General features: G+C 54.2%; 1 protein-coding gene across 2 annotated transcripts in view; it reads left to right on the forward strand.

Moving 5' to 3' along the window:
• The window catches only part of GRK5 (G protein-coupled receptor kinase 5), a 216,882-nt gene that overhangs the window by 87,211 nt on the left and 114,063 nt on the right, over positions 1-15,608 (forward strand). The window lies entirely within an intron of this gene.

Consider the following 15,608-nt stretch of genomic DNA (forward strand, 5'->3'; position numbering starts at 1 on the left):
GAATCAAGAACTCTCTTCTGCACTCCAGTTTGGGGGACTTCACCTCGGCACTGGAAACTCTTCTCTCTCTCTAATGGCCTCTGTGCTGCACTGGTTTGGGGCTTATGTGGTCTCAGGCTTTGGGGAAACTTTCTGAGGGCCCAGTTCTCATGTGTCGCTTGAGCTGACTCCATGTCAGCCTCACGGACTGGGAGTTATGAACCAGGCATTCTTAGGTTCAAATTCCCGCTTAGCCACTTAGGGGCTGTGTGGCCCTGGGCCAGATACTTGTCCTCTCTGGGCTTGTTTCCTCATGTGCACAGTAGATCTACTTTGCTCTGGCATCCTGAACCTCAGAGGAAATGGAGCTGAAACCCTCAGCTCAGGGCCGGGCTCTCCCTTTCCTATCTGTACCTCAGAGCTCCCGGCCCTCCTGTGGGCTCTCATATCTTCATCATCACACACCCAGGTGGCAGGGTGGGTTTTGACTGGGAAGGATTTCTAAAGAGCCTCTTCAGCTTCTTTTAGGTGGTGATATAGACATTCTGGGGGCAGCAGAAGTAATTATTACTCATAGGGAAATGCAAATATTTTTACGAATATCCTATGAAAAATCGGGGCATTTTTTTCCTGAGCAAATAGTCCTATTTATTTCTCCAACAAAATAGCCACCGCTGGGCTGCAGGGGACCAGCTTCCGCTGCCGGTGGCTTTTCTCAGGGGTCAGCTTGGCCCCCCTCCCCCACCCAGCCTTGCTCTTCTGTAACCAAGAGAAAACATACTGGAGACAAAAGTGACCAAATTTGGGCTTTGCTGAGAGAAGAGGATGACTTTTGCAGTGAAAAGTTAGTTTTTGTGGCCAGACTTTTTCAACTGTGAAAACCGGTGTGGACAAGGTGTAGTAAGCCCCAACACACATTTGAAATATGGTTTTCCTTGGAAAGGACATTTTAAAGAAGGTCATCAGTGTTTGCAAGAGGATGAGGTGTCTGCCTTCCCCCAAAGGAAATCGCTCTAAACTCCTAGACATAGAGGAGTAGAGAAGAAGATGGGAAGCCCCAGCATGAGGCAGCGTGGGGAACCAGGGTGGGGAGCAACAGGGTTTAAATCGGGTTAGTGCCCTCCTGGTGCCTGGTGCGGCTCGAGGGCTTTAGACACAGGCTCTGTCTGACCCTCACAGTGGGCATCTGGATATTCTTTTTTTTTTTTTTTTTAAAGATTTTATTTATTATTTATTTGACAGAGAGAGAGATCACAAGTAGACAGGCAGGCAGAGAGAGAGAGAGAGAGAGGGAAGCAGGCTCCCTGCTGAGCAGAGAGCCCGATGTGGGACTCGATCCCAGGACCCTGAGATCATGACCTGAGCTGAAGGCAGCGGCTTAACCCACTGAGCCACCCAGGCGCCCTGGATATTCTTTAAACCAATTGTGAAACTGGCCCAGAGAGGTTGGCGAGGTGGCCTGTGGTCACTCAGCTCAGGGATAGAAGAGCCAGAAGTCCAACCCTCCCTATTGAATGGGAGCCCCCACCTTCTCTTTCCATGCTGCCCAGGGAGCAGGGGGTCTAAGTTCAGGGTTGGGATAGGTGATGCTGGGATGGAAGGAAACCTAACTGAGGGGAAGGGCAGGGGAGGCGGTCTGCGCCCTGCCCCTCCCAGGGAAGACTGTTGTGTTTCCATTTTGTTTTTTTAAAGATTTTATTTGTTTATTTGAGAAAGAGAGAAGGAGAGCAGAGTAGGAGGGAGGGGCAGAGAGAGAAACAGGCTCCCAGGTGAACAGGGAGCCCGACACGGGGCTCCATCCCAGGACCCTAAGGTCACGACCTGAGCCGAAAATAGACACTTAACCGACTGAACCGCCCAACCGACTCCTGTGTTCCCATTGTGAGGGAGGAAAATGCAGGCTCAGAAAAGACTATTGTGTGTGATGAGTTTTTTGATGTGTGTGTTTATTTTAAAGTCCATTTGGAAATCATCTCTTCTCTTCGGGCCTGTCTCTCCATCTGTTGTTCTGTCTACTCATCCGTGATGTGCTCTGTGTCAGGCATCGCTCTGGGTGCTCGGGGATAGCAGGGGAGGGGACAAGATCCCTAACCTCCTGAAGCCCACATTTGCGTGGAAGGGAGGGGCAGAGACAGGGAAGAAGCAAGGAGCAGAATAAACAAGCCATGCAGAATGTTACAAGGTGGTACGTACAAGAGAAATGAAAAAGCAAAAGAAAGGGAGGGTTGAGGAGAGGTGGGCACAGCTCATAGCACTAAAAAGGGTGATCGGTGAGTGTTACTTTGGAGGGAAAGAAAATTTTGGAACGAGATAGAGGTGGTGGTAGCACAACATTGTGAATGTTCTAGATTCCACTTAATTATTCATCTAAAAGGGGTTAATTTCTTACTGTATTTATTTCACTTCTGATTATTAGAAAAAAGAAAAAAAAAGACTGTCAGGGTCGACCTCATGGAGAAAGCGAGATCTGTGCAAAAACTTGAAGGAGGCAAAGGGGTTAACCCTGAAGGTGTTTTCTCCCCGGAAGAGGGAGGAGGGTTCCGGGCAGATCAGCTCAGGCAACCACAGACCAGTGGGCCAAATCCAGCCTGCTGTCTGCTTTGGTAATAAAGTTTTATTGGAATACAGCCCATGTGTTTACATATTGTCTGTGACCCAGAGACTTCATCTGGCCCTTACAGAAAATGTTTGCTGACTCCTGAGCTGGAGCAGAGGGCCTCAGTGGGGAAGGCCCCCCGGGGTGTTTGAGGACTTCGAGGAGAGTGTAGTGGGAGTGAGGGAGCAAGCCAGGGAGTCGGGGCTGCTGAGGTCAGAGAGGGAACGATCCAAATCATGTAGCCCCTGCCTGCTTCTCTGTGGGCGTCCTCCAACGAACACTGGACAGACGCTGACATCATGCTGATGGGAAAGTTTTACGTGTGTGCATTGGGGGGAGTCGTGGTTGGATAGAGAGATGGCTGAACTCGGATTCAGAAGATCTGGGCTTGAGACCTACTGTCTGTTCTCAATTCTCTTATGTGTAAGAGTTGTATGGCAATACTGGGAATAGAGTGATGACGGTGGTGGTGATGGTATTGTTAGTGGTGGTAGCGGGGGAGATGGTGGTGGTGATGGTGGTGATGTTGAAGGTAGTGGTGGTGGTGGTGGTGGTGGTGGCAGGGATGGTGGTCATGGTGATGGTATTTTTAGTGGTGATCACGGTAGTAGGGAAGATGGTGGTAGTGATGGTGGTGATGTTGATGGTAATGATGGTGGTGGTGGGGATGGTGATGGTGTTGATGGTGATGATGGTGGTTGTGGGGCTGGCAGGGATGGTGATGGTGGTGACGGTGATAATGGTGGTGGGGGTGTGGTAGTGGTGATGATGATGCTAGGGGGATGGCAGTGGGATGGTTGGTGCGGATGGTGGTGATGGTGACGTTGATGGCAGTAATGATGGTGATGGAGATGGTAGTGGGCCTGGTGTTCTGGCGGATGGTAATGCTCATGAGGACAATGGCTACACTTAGTCAGCCCCTACTGTATACTAAGAGCTTTGCACACTTGGCTCTAATTCTGAACCCAGCAAGACAAATTGGGTAGCAGCAGCAGCCTTTGCAGGGGAAAACACTGAGTGACTTAGCACCACACCGCGGGTGTGTCACGTGGCTCAGAAAACGGTGGAGGGGTTACCCCTGGAGATGGCAGTGAAGAGGCCTCAAGGCAGTGGGCAGGAGAGCCCTGGGGAAGTAGCCCAGCTGTTACTCAAGGGCAGCAGCCTTTGGTCAAGGCAGCCCAGCCTTAGCACTGCCGTCAGCAGCAAGCCTTCCTAGGAGGGACGGTCTCCCAGCCTCTCTGCCCGGCAGCCTCCTTGCTCTCGGGCTCAGCATGCTGGAGAGGGGCCATGTCTCCCTGTCCCCATGGCGACCACTTACCAGGCCTGGTGTTGGTTTGGGTTTTCCTAATTTGAGGTTGCGGGATCCTTCTGGTTGTGGCTGAAGTTTTTCTGCTCTGGAAACCCGACTGTGGTGAGGCCATGAAGGGGGCCCAGAGGTGCTGGGAACCTGCCCACAGGCCACAGGCCCCACAGACCCGGTGCGGGCCCCCATGCTTCACACCACTTCAACACCGCGTTTCCTTGTGAGAGCACAGTGGAGGTTTCTGGTTCTCCTGGCAGTGGCCCTGATATATCCTGGGGTTGGGATAACAGTGAGTCTTTGCCTCCCCACGTCCTCCAGGCCTAGGGTGTGCCAATGCTGCACCCCCTTATGCCCACCACCTGGGTTTTTGCCTGCCTTGGTGGTGGGGCCTCCTTGAACAAAGGGAGCCTCCAACAAAGCAGCTGAGTTCAGCTCCCAGGCAGGTTAACGGGGCCTGGAAAGGCCTGAGGGCCCTCCCCATCTCCTCTGCCGCCGTGTTTTACTGACTTGGGCAGGTGGCTCGCTGGCCTGGCTGCACCTGCCCCAGACGGGCAACTTTTCGAACAGAGCCTGGGCTTCGGCCGCATTCTGGGCCTATCCCTTAGGTCTCCGGCATGGTAAGGAGGGCCAGCGTCTACCTGGGGGTGAAGTTGGTGGTTGTGTCCGGCTGTGGGAAGCGGGCGGCCTGGGGTGGGGAGAGACTCAGCTTCCCTCGATGGCCCACCCCGGGGGTCCCGTGCCCCCGGCACTGAACACACTTGAAGACTAAGCTACGTCATGCTTCCTGGTCCAAGGTGCCTCGGGCTCGGCCCAGTATGAGCGGCACAGCCCCCAGGTCAGGACATCCTGGGCCCCAGGTGCCTTCGGTGGCCCCACTCGTGCTGTTTCTGTCAACACGTTTCCATCGGCTTGTAGTTATGGGGGCATCTCCTCCTGGCCCCACCACACCCTGACTGCCCAGTGTGAGCACTTTGGGCCGGTGTGGTCAGGGAGAAACTGAGGGCAGGAGTTGTTTTGATCCAGAGGCATCTACAAACTTCACAGAGGAGGGTACCCCGAGGCAGAGACTGCACTGGTCTCTGGGGAGATGGGGAGGGCCGTGGACCCAACGGGGTCCTGTAATTGGACTCTCGCCTTGTTAGGGGCTGGATAAGGGGAGACTTTGAGCCAGGGAGATGCCGCACGCCTACCTCATCAGCTTGGGCGCCCTGCGGGCAGTGGCAAAGGTGGCAGAGCCTGGAGGGATTCGGCAGAAATGTCAGTGGTGTGGAGGGCAAGGGGTGGGAGCAGCAGGCACAGAGGTAACCCACCTCATCAGAAAAACTGGCTGCCTCCGCTTTGCCTGTGACCTGAGAACACTGCCAGCCTCCCCGTGGTGGTATTTTCTGGAAAGCTCGCCTGCTGGCAGCGCTTTGGAAACCAACTCCTGAAAGCTCACCTGGGTGGAAGGGAGTTGAACAGATTCTTTAGCCCCACAGACGTCACAGGCAAAATTGTAACACCACCTTCCACTCGACCGGCCAGGGGCGGGTGAGTCACCAGGCTCTTGTGGCTGGGAACACAGAGAGACGTCCTTCCCACGTACGGTCACCAGGATACTCGAGAACTTCCCAGACCTTGATCTAAGTGCGTTGAGAGAGAGGCTCCTCCGGTTTTCATGCTCCCCTCGCCCCACGAGTGTCGGAAAGACCTGCTTTACAACAGCATTTGGATTTCTAACAAGGTCGGGTCCTTGCGTTATCCTAACACGGACCTTTCTGAGCCTCGCAGCCCCCAGCAATCCACAGGCCGTTCCGTGGAGGGCGGGCCTAAGGCAGCAGGAGGAAGGGGTCCTGTGGGAATGCTGGGGCTGCTGTAGTCTGTGCCCCTTCCACCCACATCCTATGCCTTCGACCAGCAGGCAACACCCCAAACTATTCTAGAAGTGCTAGTAGTTGTTTCTGTGGTCTTGCTCGTGCTGCCTCTGGTGCTGTCTGGCCCTGCCCTGGGGGCTCCTGCTCTGAGGGAGCTCGAGGCCAGCGAGGCTGTGCCCCTCTGCAAAGGCCACAACTGAGTGGATTGTACAGAATCTGGGCTGGCCCGTGACTTGCGGCCTGGAGAGAAGAGATGAGTTGGCCAATCAGATTTGCTCCATGGGACTTCAGAATCAAGGCTCTGGCAGGCAGGTGGTGAGCTGGGCCAGACAGTCCTGAGGACTTGGGGATCCTTGACAGCTGTGATGCATTTCTTTCTTTTCTTTCTTTCTTTTTTTTTTTTTTTTAAAGATTTTATTTATTTATTTGATAGAGATCACAAGTAGGCAGAGAGGCAGGCAGAGAGACGGGGGGAAGCAGGCTCCCCGCTGAGCAGAGAGCCCCACGCGGGGCTCGATCCCAGGACCTGAGCCGAAGGCAGAGGCTTTAACCCACTGAGCCGCCAGGAGCCCCTGTGATGCATTTCTGATACTAACTATCCTGGAATGAACACGGACCCCACAGATGGGGGTGCAGTCCCACAGTCTGCCCTACTTCAGACTCTGGCTGCAAGTTTGTGGGGTGGGGAGGTCCCAGGTCACATGTACTTTTGACAAACTGGCTACAAATTCAGGAGTTCTCTTACCCACTCAGGTCTGATCATTCACTAGAATGACTCACAGAACTCAGAGCACTTTTCTTGCAATTTTATCAGCGCAGAACACAAAGCCAAACCAGCAAAAGAGAGAGATGCCTAGGGCGTGCGAGGGATGTATTACCCTCCTGGCAGCAGCCAGCAAATTTCCCGAGCCCGGTGCCCAGAGTTTTTATTGGGGTTTCAGGACTTAGGCATGAGTGACTGAATCGTTGGCCACGTGTATGAGCTCAGTCTCCAGCCACCCCATTGCTCCTCAAAGGTCAGGATACTATCACCAGGTTCAGACCCTGCCCAATCATGGGGTGGTCATTCTGGCATGGCCAGCCCCATCTTGAGCCATCTCATTAGCATAAACTTGGGTACATTTTGGGGAACCCACTATGTGTAAAATCAACACTCTATCACTTGGAAAATTCCAAGGACTTAAAGGACTTGGCGGTTCCCTCCCAGGAACCAAGGACAAAAGCCAGTCAAATTCCTCATGGTATACCCATGGCCAACTGGGCCTGGGCAAAGGGGTGAGTGAGCCTGGTATGGTCTGGAGAGGGGGCACGTGGTGGCATGAGGGGCAGACACCCCAGCCCCAGCTTCTCTATGGTCCATGGCCTTCTGACCCCCTAAGCCCAGCTGCTCTTAGCAGCCTTTCCTTGGATTCTTAGAGGCCTCTGCGATCCTGACAACAGTCCCCTTCCTTGCAGGTCAACTCAAGTGAGTCTCTCTTCCTGCTAACTGTGGCTAGAACTGTACCACCAATACTGTTTTTGTTTTGAGCTGACAAGTCTATCCTAGAGGAACACGCTCTGCGAGAAAATGTCCTCCGTCCTCAGGGCCCACACAGCGTATCAGGTCCTCTGTGGAGACCCTGGCAGGCCCATCTCGTAGATGGTTCTTTCCTCTCCCGGATCTGTTGAACAATCAAGGTCCAGGGGCCATCAGAACACAGAGACGCCCAGTAGAGGAAGTGTGCACTTCTGATAGAGGAGTGGTTTGAGGGAGGTCCTGCCCAGCCTGCTAGGGAGCCAGGCCAGGGCCTAAGGGCACAGAGTGGGGTTCCCTGAGGCCCGCTTACCAATATGGACCCTTAGAGGCCAGCACTGAGCATATTGGAGATAGGAGGGCTCTTATACCGTTTGCTCCTCGCCCTGGCTGGTGGCCCATGGCTGATGCTGTCAAGTGTCTATGGGAGGAGAAACTCAACTCAAGTCAGGCAGGAGCTTGTCAGTCAGATCCCAGGATCACTGCATTGGGAGTGGCTGGAGGGAACAGTCTGTCCCAATCCCGCTATGTTTCTTCTAATCCTTTTTAGAAGTAGGCAGGGCAGAAATCTCGGATCAGAGAGAGACATTCCCAGAGCGAGAGTAGTCCCATCTTCCATTTCCCGGGTGATGTTCAGGAACTTTCTCTTACTTTAGGGCAGTGGTTCTCAGGCTTAAGTGAGCATCAGAATCACCTGGAAGGCTCATTAATACACAGGTGGCTGGGGGCCACTCCCAGAGTTTTGGAGTCAACAGGTCCACAGTGAGGCCTGAGAATCTGCATTTCTAACAAGTTACCCTGTGACGCTGATGCTGCTGATCCGAGGACCACTGTGACCCTCTGATCCAGGGCTGTGAAGGAAGGTTTTCTCAACAAATGCAGGGAGGCTTCCTCCGCTTCTCCCAAGGACCCTTCCTCTGATCAGTGGCTCATTTGCCAGGAGGGAAGAAAGAACTTTAGACTAAGAGTCCAACCCCAGGGCCCTGGCTCAGGTTGTGATGTGCTGCTTGAGTGATTTGTGGCAAGGTTCTTGCCCCTCTGAGACTATGTTCTCATCAACAAAATGGGTTCAGGGACAGGATCTGCCTTCTGGACTTGACGTGAGAATTAACTGCGATGTTGTCCTCACCGATTGTCCCCGGACCCTCAGAATATAGGAAGGGTTGTGTTTCTGTAATTTTCAGATCAAATATATCATACCATAAGGTTAGTGAGAGTCCCAGGGTCAATTGCTTGGCAAATCAAAGGTCGTTCCCGCTTCCTTCCAAGGATGGAAAGAGAAGGCCCAGGGCTCAAGGGAGTCTAGCCAACAAGACCACAGACTGTCAGGGTGCTGGCTGTTGCTGGTTTGGTCAGTGTCCTTTGAAGGATGGGCCTCTGCGGGCAGCTCCACTCCTCCAGGCCAGTCTGGCCACAGTCCCTGGGGGGCTGGAGGCTTCTCCATGCTCAGAGCCCCTTATCACTGGGATGCAGCTGCCACGGAGCCTGCACCCTCGAGGAGCTCAGCCCTTCCCCCACCAGCACTGTCCCCCACAGTAGGCGTGGGTCCGCCTCGCTCTGCTCCCTCTGTCCTCAGAGCACGAACCCCTCCCTCGAGCCCAGTACAAGCAACAAGAATGACCGTAAGCCAGTCCCTCCCCCACAGTGACCGCTTTCTCAGGGCAGCTTTTTCAGAGCGATCATTTTATTCCTCCCTGGGGGCATGCACGGGAGCAAAAAGAATGCCAGTTTACGAAAGCGCTTGTTCCTCGCAGAAGAAATGGTAGCTACCTCTTACTTTGCCTTTTGTCCCCACACTCTAGTCCCTGCTAGGACTTGTCCTCCTGCCAGAGGAGCCCCCAGTCCTCTCTGTTGGCTACTTTCCCTCCTGCCCTGCCACCCCTGTATCACACTTGCCTTAGTCCTCCTGGGGGACACCTGTAAGAGGCCATTGCTGGTGGCCCAGGGTGGAAGAAAGCAGAAACGGTTTGCTAAACAATTTCCTTCTTGGAAACTGCCCTCTCCTTCTTATGGGGCCAGCCGGGGCTGAGGCCCCAAGTCAGGGAACACTCCTATCTTCCAGTTGTCTCCCTTTCTGCGGGTTTTGCCTTGGACTCATTCCCATTCCAGGAGCAAGACTTGCCACCTTGATCCCATGGTGACTTTCCTCAGAGTGGTGAGCTGGCAGAGTTTAGCCCGTGTCCCTGACATCTCGGCCTCTTCCCTCCTTGAGCAGGACAGACCCCTTCTTGTCTAGCCCCCCGGCCTGTGTTGCTGCCATCCCCTCCCTGGTTGGAGCTGCCCCTCCTCCGTGTGTCCCCCCAGCCCCTACCAGGCCACACTCCGAGCAGCAGACTTGCTCATCTCTGCTCTTTGAAGCCTGGACTGAGCTGGATGTCCCTGAGGGCAGGGATCATGTCCAGTTCACTGACTCGTTTCCGGACCATGAAAAGATAAACTATGAGCCGCAGCAGGTCAGATGGTGAAGCGAATAAAACCCAAGGCTGCTCAAGATGAGAAACGGCTGGGAGTCCGTGCAGGGGCCGCTCCTCCCGCATTAATTCCTCTCCCTGACCCTCCAGCTTCTCATCTGTGAAATGGGGTTAATGCCACTTTAATGAGCACCAAACAGGTAGCACCCACTTCGGTGGGGTAGGGCGGAGGTTGTCAGTGATTCCGGCAAACGTTGGTTTACCCAGTCAGTCATCCTAACTTAATGAAAGCTTGTGATTAACTGGGCATTGTGTGGGCTGCCCCCGCCCCCCCCCCCCCCCCGCCCGGAGGGACACTGAGAAGGTCTGGCTGGAGCAGGGAGCAGGCCGGGTGGGCCTGGCAAGGGAGCTCTGCCCCTCCAGGGCAGCCCCGGAAGAGGCATTAAGTGGGGGCTTAAGGCAGCAACAGGGCTCCAGCAGGTGGAGGGTCAGGGATTTCTCCCATGGGGTCATGGGATGGGGGAGGGGAGAGGATGATGCATATGGAAGTCAGAGGGATGACACTTGCATCCACTTGGAGAATGCTGTTCGAGCATCTGCAGTGGGCCAAGGAGAGAGCAGCAGAGAGCATAGAAAGCCAGGTCCCTGCAGCCATGTCGAGCAGGTAGACTGAGGCTGGACACGTAAAGCACTAGATCGGAAGCTGTCAGGTACTGATGAGAGCTGGGGCTCGTGCTGGGAATCTGCTAGTGACTTCACACGTACAGGTTGGACACGTCGGTGAAAATGGGCTGAATGTGTTGGGAGAATGGATAAGTGAATCTGTCAGGTAACAAGTGTGTGTGTGTGCAAGAGAGAGACAGACCGCTCACCTGCCCAGGGCCTCCCTGATGCTGTTTGGTGGCAGTGGTGAAGGCAGAGAATGGGGCCCACTTCAGCTGCCCAGATCAGAGGCCCTCTAGGGTAGCCTTCATACGGTACATGGGACAGTCTTAAAGCTGGATGCTGGTGTTAGACTTGAAGCATGGGGGAGAAACACACACTGGGTAGGCAGAAGATGCTCCTGCCAGAGGGAGCCGTGAGTGCAAAGGCCCTGAGAGCAATGGCAGGGAGGGAAATAAAGCTTGAGGGGACGGTGACCCCATGGCGAAGGGCTTTGAACCTGGCCAACGAGCATGGGTGATGGGTGGTGGAGGGGCAGACCTGGGAACTGGCCATCCCAGTGGCTGGGGCCTCCCTGAGTGGTGGAGAGGTGCTGGCTCTCCCCCTTCCCAAGCGGGGGGTGGGGGTGGGGTGAGGCTGGGGCCGTTGGGGCCACAGGGTGGGGACACGCAAAGAACTTCTGTAGCAGGATGGCGGCCCTTGCTGCCTCAGACAATGACATCCAGTTAAAACTACAAACCCAGCAGCAGACTCCAGAGCCTGGTATCTGTCTGGAGGTGGTGACCTCTTGGAGGAGGTCATGGTGAAGACAGGGGACCTTGCTCCAACCTGTCTGAGTTATGGAGGGGCAGGGTTTATGTCATGTTCCTTTTCAAGGAACTGGAGGCCAGGTGAGTGGGGAGGCCATTCAGGATCCCTGTGGTCATTTAGGGGGTCACCCTGCTGGGAGCGTCCCTGTGTTAGTTTCCTATCGCTGCTGGAACATGTACTGCGAGCCCAGTGGATTAAAGGAACACACATCACTGAGTTACAGAAGTCTGCCGTGGGTTGCACTGAGTAAAACTAGGGTGTTGGCAGGGCTCTCTTCTTTCTGGAGGCTCTCAGGGAGAAGCTGTTTTCTTGCCTTTTCTGGTTTCCAGAGGCTGCCCTCTTTCTCGCAGCTCCTTCCACCTTCAAAGCCAGCAGTGGCTGTCTGGTTTTTCTCACCCAGCATCGCTCTAAACTGACTCTTCTACTCCTTCTTCCCCACGTAAGGATGCTAATGGTTACGCCAGCCGACAGAGACCATCTGGGGTAATGTTTCGCCGTTATCCCTACTTCTATCTGCAAGATTCGTTCCCCTTTGTCATGTGTCCTAACATATCCACAAGCTCCAGGGAGTAGGACGGGGACACTCTGGGGAGCATTGTCCTGCCTACCACGGTTCCTGCCGTGTCCTGGGGGCTGAGGTGGTGAGGAGGAGGAGGCAAGGAGCCCCAGGAGGGCTGGGAAGTCTGCCTTCTCGCCCTGGGGCAGCCCCCTGGCTGGCTGTGTGGGACCCTCTCCCTCCCTTCCTAACTCCAGCTGCAGTGACACATCACTCCATTACGAACATCTCCCCCAAACCCTGCACCTCTGAGTGGTCGAAATGCTTGTGAAATAGAGCGGCGTTTCTCCTCCTCGGCACTGGTGTTTCAAATCGGATCACTCTGTGCGGTGGGGGGCTGTCCCATGCATTGTGGAGTATGTGACCACATCCCTGGGCCCACCCTTCTCATGGCCTGTGGCACCCCCAGCCCGGCTATGACAACCAAAAATATCTCTAGACGTTGCCAAATGGCCCCCGAAAGACAAATTGCCCTGGTTGAAAACCACTGACATAAAGCCTTTGATGTCTGTCTTCTTGCTAGATTGGAAGCCCCCGAAATGGCGACACCTCGTGTCTCTTGCCTTCCACTGTGTCCCCAGCACCTGCGGAGAGCTTGGCATTTCATAGATGCTCAACATGTGTTGGTTGAGTGAATTAATGAGTCTGCATTAATTTCCCTAGTGGATAAATTAATCCATAAAAAGTATGCACAAAATAGGCCCCTGGTTTGTGTAGACTGGCCACTTGGGAATCACCTGGGGAGACTTTTCAAAAGTCACATCCCTGGGTTTTGATCCCAGAGAGTTGGGGTACAGCCTGGTGGTTTCATCTGTTCCACAGAAAGATGGAACTGCTGTGTGATCCAGCGAGTCCCCTCCTGGGCATGGACCCACAAGAAGAGAAAGCAGGGACTCAGATATCCGTAGCAGCATCCACCACGAAAATCAATTGGTGGGAATAACCCAAGTGTCCATCAAGAGATGAATGGATAAACCACATGTGGTTCCCGCACACAGAGACTATTATTCGGGCTTAAAAATGGGATGAAATCGGATAGACGCTGCAACAAGAATGACCCTTGAGGACCTTATGAAAGTGCAATGAGCCAGTCAGAAGAAGACACACACTGTGCGATTTCGCTTACTTTCCCTCCAGTAGCGAAATTCACGGAGACAGAAAGTAGAACAGTAGCTGCCGGGGGCTGGGGGGATGAGGGAATTAGTGTTGAATAGGTGCAGAGTTCCAGTTTGGGGTGATGAAGAAGTTGTGGAGGTGGATGGTGGTGATGGTTGTACAAGATGAATATATTGATTGCCCCTGGACTGTGTGCCTAGTAACGGGTAATATGGTAGATTTCATGTTGTGTATGTTTTATTACACACACACACACACACATAAGTGCTTTCTTCTAGCCAGATCTGGGAACGAATAGTGTGGGAATGGGAGGAGACAAGGACTTAGATGTGTGTGTGTGTGTGTGTTTTAAGGATTTTTATTTATTTATTTGACAGAGAGAGAGCACAAGCAGGCAGAGAGAGAGAGGGAGAAGCAGGCTCCCCTCTGAGCAAAGAGCCCAATATGGGGCTTGATCCCAGGACCCTAGGATCATGGCCTGAGCCACCCAACCTACCGAGCCAGCCAGGCGCCCCGACTTAGATGTGTTCTGATGGGCGTTCTTGACCTCCCCGCCTGGCGGAGGCCGAGACAGCAGCATCTGACTTTGCCTGTGTCTCTAGAGGACAGCCCTTTTCTGGAGGGTGCATATTTTAATCCCACTGGAGGCCAGGCAGGCTGGCTGCATGGAGGCCACAGTGCCCGTCCACGGGAGCAGCTCCTCCCCAGCTCCTGCTGATGCTTGCCACGCAGGATGCCTGGTCATGGAGAGAAGTCTGAGATCTGGATTTACATGGGAAGTTTCCTCGTGGTTTCAGACCTGGACAGCTGGCTCAGTGAACCGGCAAACAAGCTACGTGTGGGTCAAGCAGAACAAGTCTCCAGGAGTCTGGGGTGGTGTCTTCTCTCAGAGTTTGTGGGCTGGGGCCCCATCTAGAGAGATCCCCATTCCTCCTCCTCTTACTCAATACTCCATCACTTCTGTGGCCTGACAACAGCTTTTTTTTTTTTTTTTTTTTTTTGATCCCTGAGAATTTCCCTGGTTTTCAGTGAACCTCAAAGGAAGGTCTGTACACAGGCCTAGGGTCTAGAGTTCACCCCAAGTTGGGGTCTTGGCTCTGCCATTAATGAGCCATTGAAGAAAGCCACTTGCTTCTCCCCAAGCCTCCTTTCCTTTTCTGTCAAGGGGGAATAGTCATAGTTCCGCTTTGTAGGCTCAGAGTGAGGGCTCTGGGGAGTGCACGTGAGTGGCTGGGCTCAGGCCAGGGTTCGGGCAAGACCTCTGCTCTGTGTGCCTGTGTGTTGACCCTGGCTAGAGGAAAGAGCAAATATGGAACCGGACAGGCCATCAGCGGGCAAGTTGCTCAACTTTGGACATTTGTTTCTTCATCTGCGATGCTGGTCCGGTGATCTATCCCTCAAAGAGTCATTCTGAGGACTAAATAAGATAATGTTCTAATGGACCTGGCCATAGCAAGTGCCCAGTGCACACTTGTTCTGCCCCTTGGAGTCTGAGGCCTTTGCCTTCTGCCAAGACTGGAGAGAAAAGAAGACAGGATGAGCAGAGAGCAGAGAAAGGATGCCTCCCCCACCCCCATCAGCACTCTCTCTCCTACTTCCCCACGCCCAAGGGTGGGGGTCCTGGTCCTGGCCTCAGAAGCTAACCAAACTCGCTCATGGAGACCCCGCCTGAGCTCCCCAGGGAGGCAGGGTTGAGAGTAAGGACCCATGGAGGCCAGCTTCCTACTAGCCCTGGGGCACGCACTGGGCCAGCACAGGTACAAACTAAGCTCTTCCTGAATCCCTCAGTGTGCTGGCTGGAGAGAGGAGCCCAGGCCTGCTCTGGGAGGGTTAGAGACCAAACGCACTGCACACCCACCCAGAGTAGGGATCAGGCCCACGGTGCCCAGGCTCTGCCCCAGATCCTGCATCTCTAACTGGGGTCCCAACCCCACCGTGGTTGAGGTGTTGACTGCATGAAGGAAGGTAAAAGGCCCTTAATATCCCAAGATTCTGAGGGGCCTGAAAGGCTACGTGACCTTTAGCGAGATGGTATCTAAGGCCACTCTGGGGGTGGGGGTGGGTGATGGCATCTCCGTCCCTTGAGGTCCCAGCTATGCGACACAGAGGGGCCTGTGGGTCTGAGGTCCAAGCACTTGGTGGGCTCAGGGACATGGGCCAGAGTGGACGTTTCCCCTCGCCGTTTGCACACCCAAGCATTCTGACGTCTGTCCATGGTCCCATGGCTAAGGAGGAGCGTTGGTGACAGCAATGCCTCATGTGTGTACCTTATTCAGCTTTGCGTGTTCACCGCATGGCCTCTGTGTGTGCAGGGCTTCTGAATGTGTGCGCCTTCATCGCACGTGTGTTCATCATATGTGCATGGACATTATACATGCATGTCCCTAGCATGTGTGTGCCCGTCACATGTGCACACCGAGGAGGACGTGAGGCAGGATGGGACCCTTTTCGAGTCCTTCCAGCCTTGAGAATGCATCCTCCACAACCCTGGGGTTTGTGGGGAGGGAGAAAAAGAGGGTACAGGAGAAAACTGGAAATTGAAGTCCCTGCTCCTGACATCCGGCCTCCAGTTGGGGAAGGGGACTCTCCATGGGAAACGGGAGGACAAAATGAGGCAATGAGGGGGCTGCAGTCTACTTACTTGTATATCCATTCTGTGAGGACTTCCCGAGCCCGAAAGCAATTTTAAGTCCAGCCGACCCGGCCCCTGCCGTGGGCAGGTTGGAGTCTGGTCCGGGGCCAGAGGCTGGGCACCCAGTGGGTCTGAACAGCGGTGGGAGATGATGACAAAGAACAGGGCACCCGGTG

Source organism: Lutra lutra, chromosome 14, assembly GCF_902655055.1.
Source record: "Lutra lutra chromosome 14, mLutLut1.2, whole genome shotgun sequence".
Taxonomy (NCBI): Eukaryota; Metazoa; Chordata; class Mammalia; order Carnivora; family Mustelidae; genus Lutra; species Lutra lutra.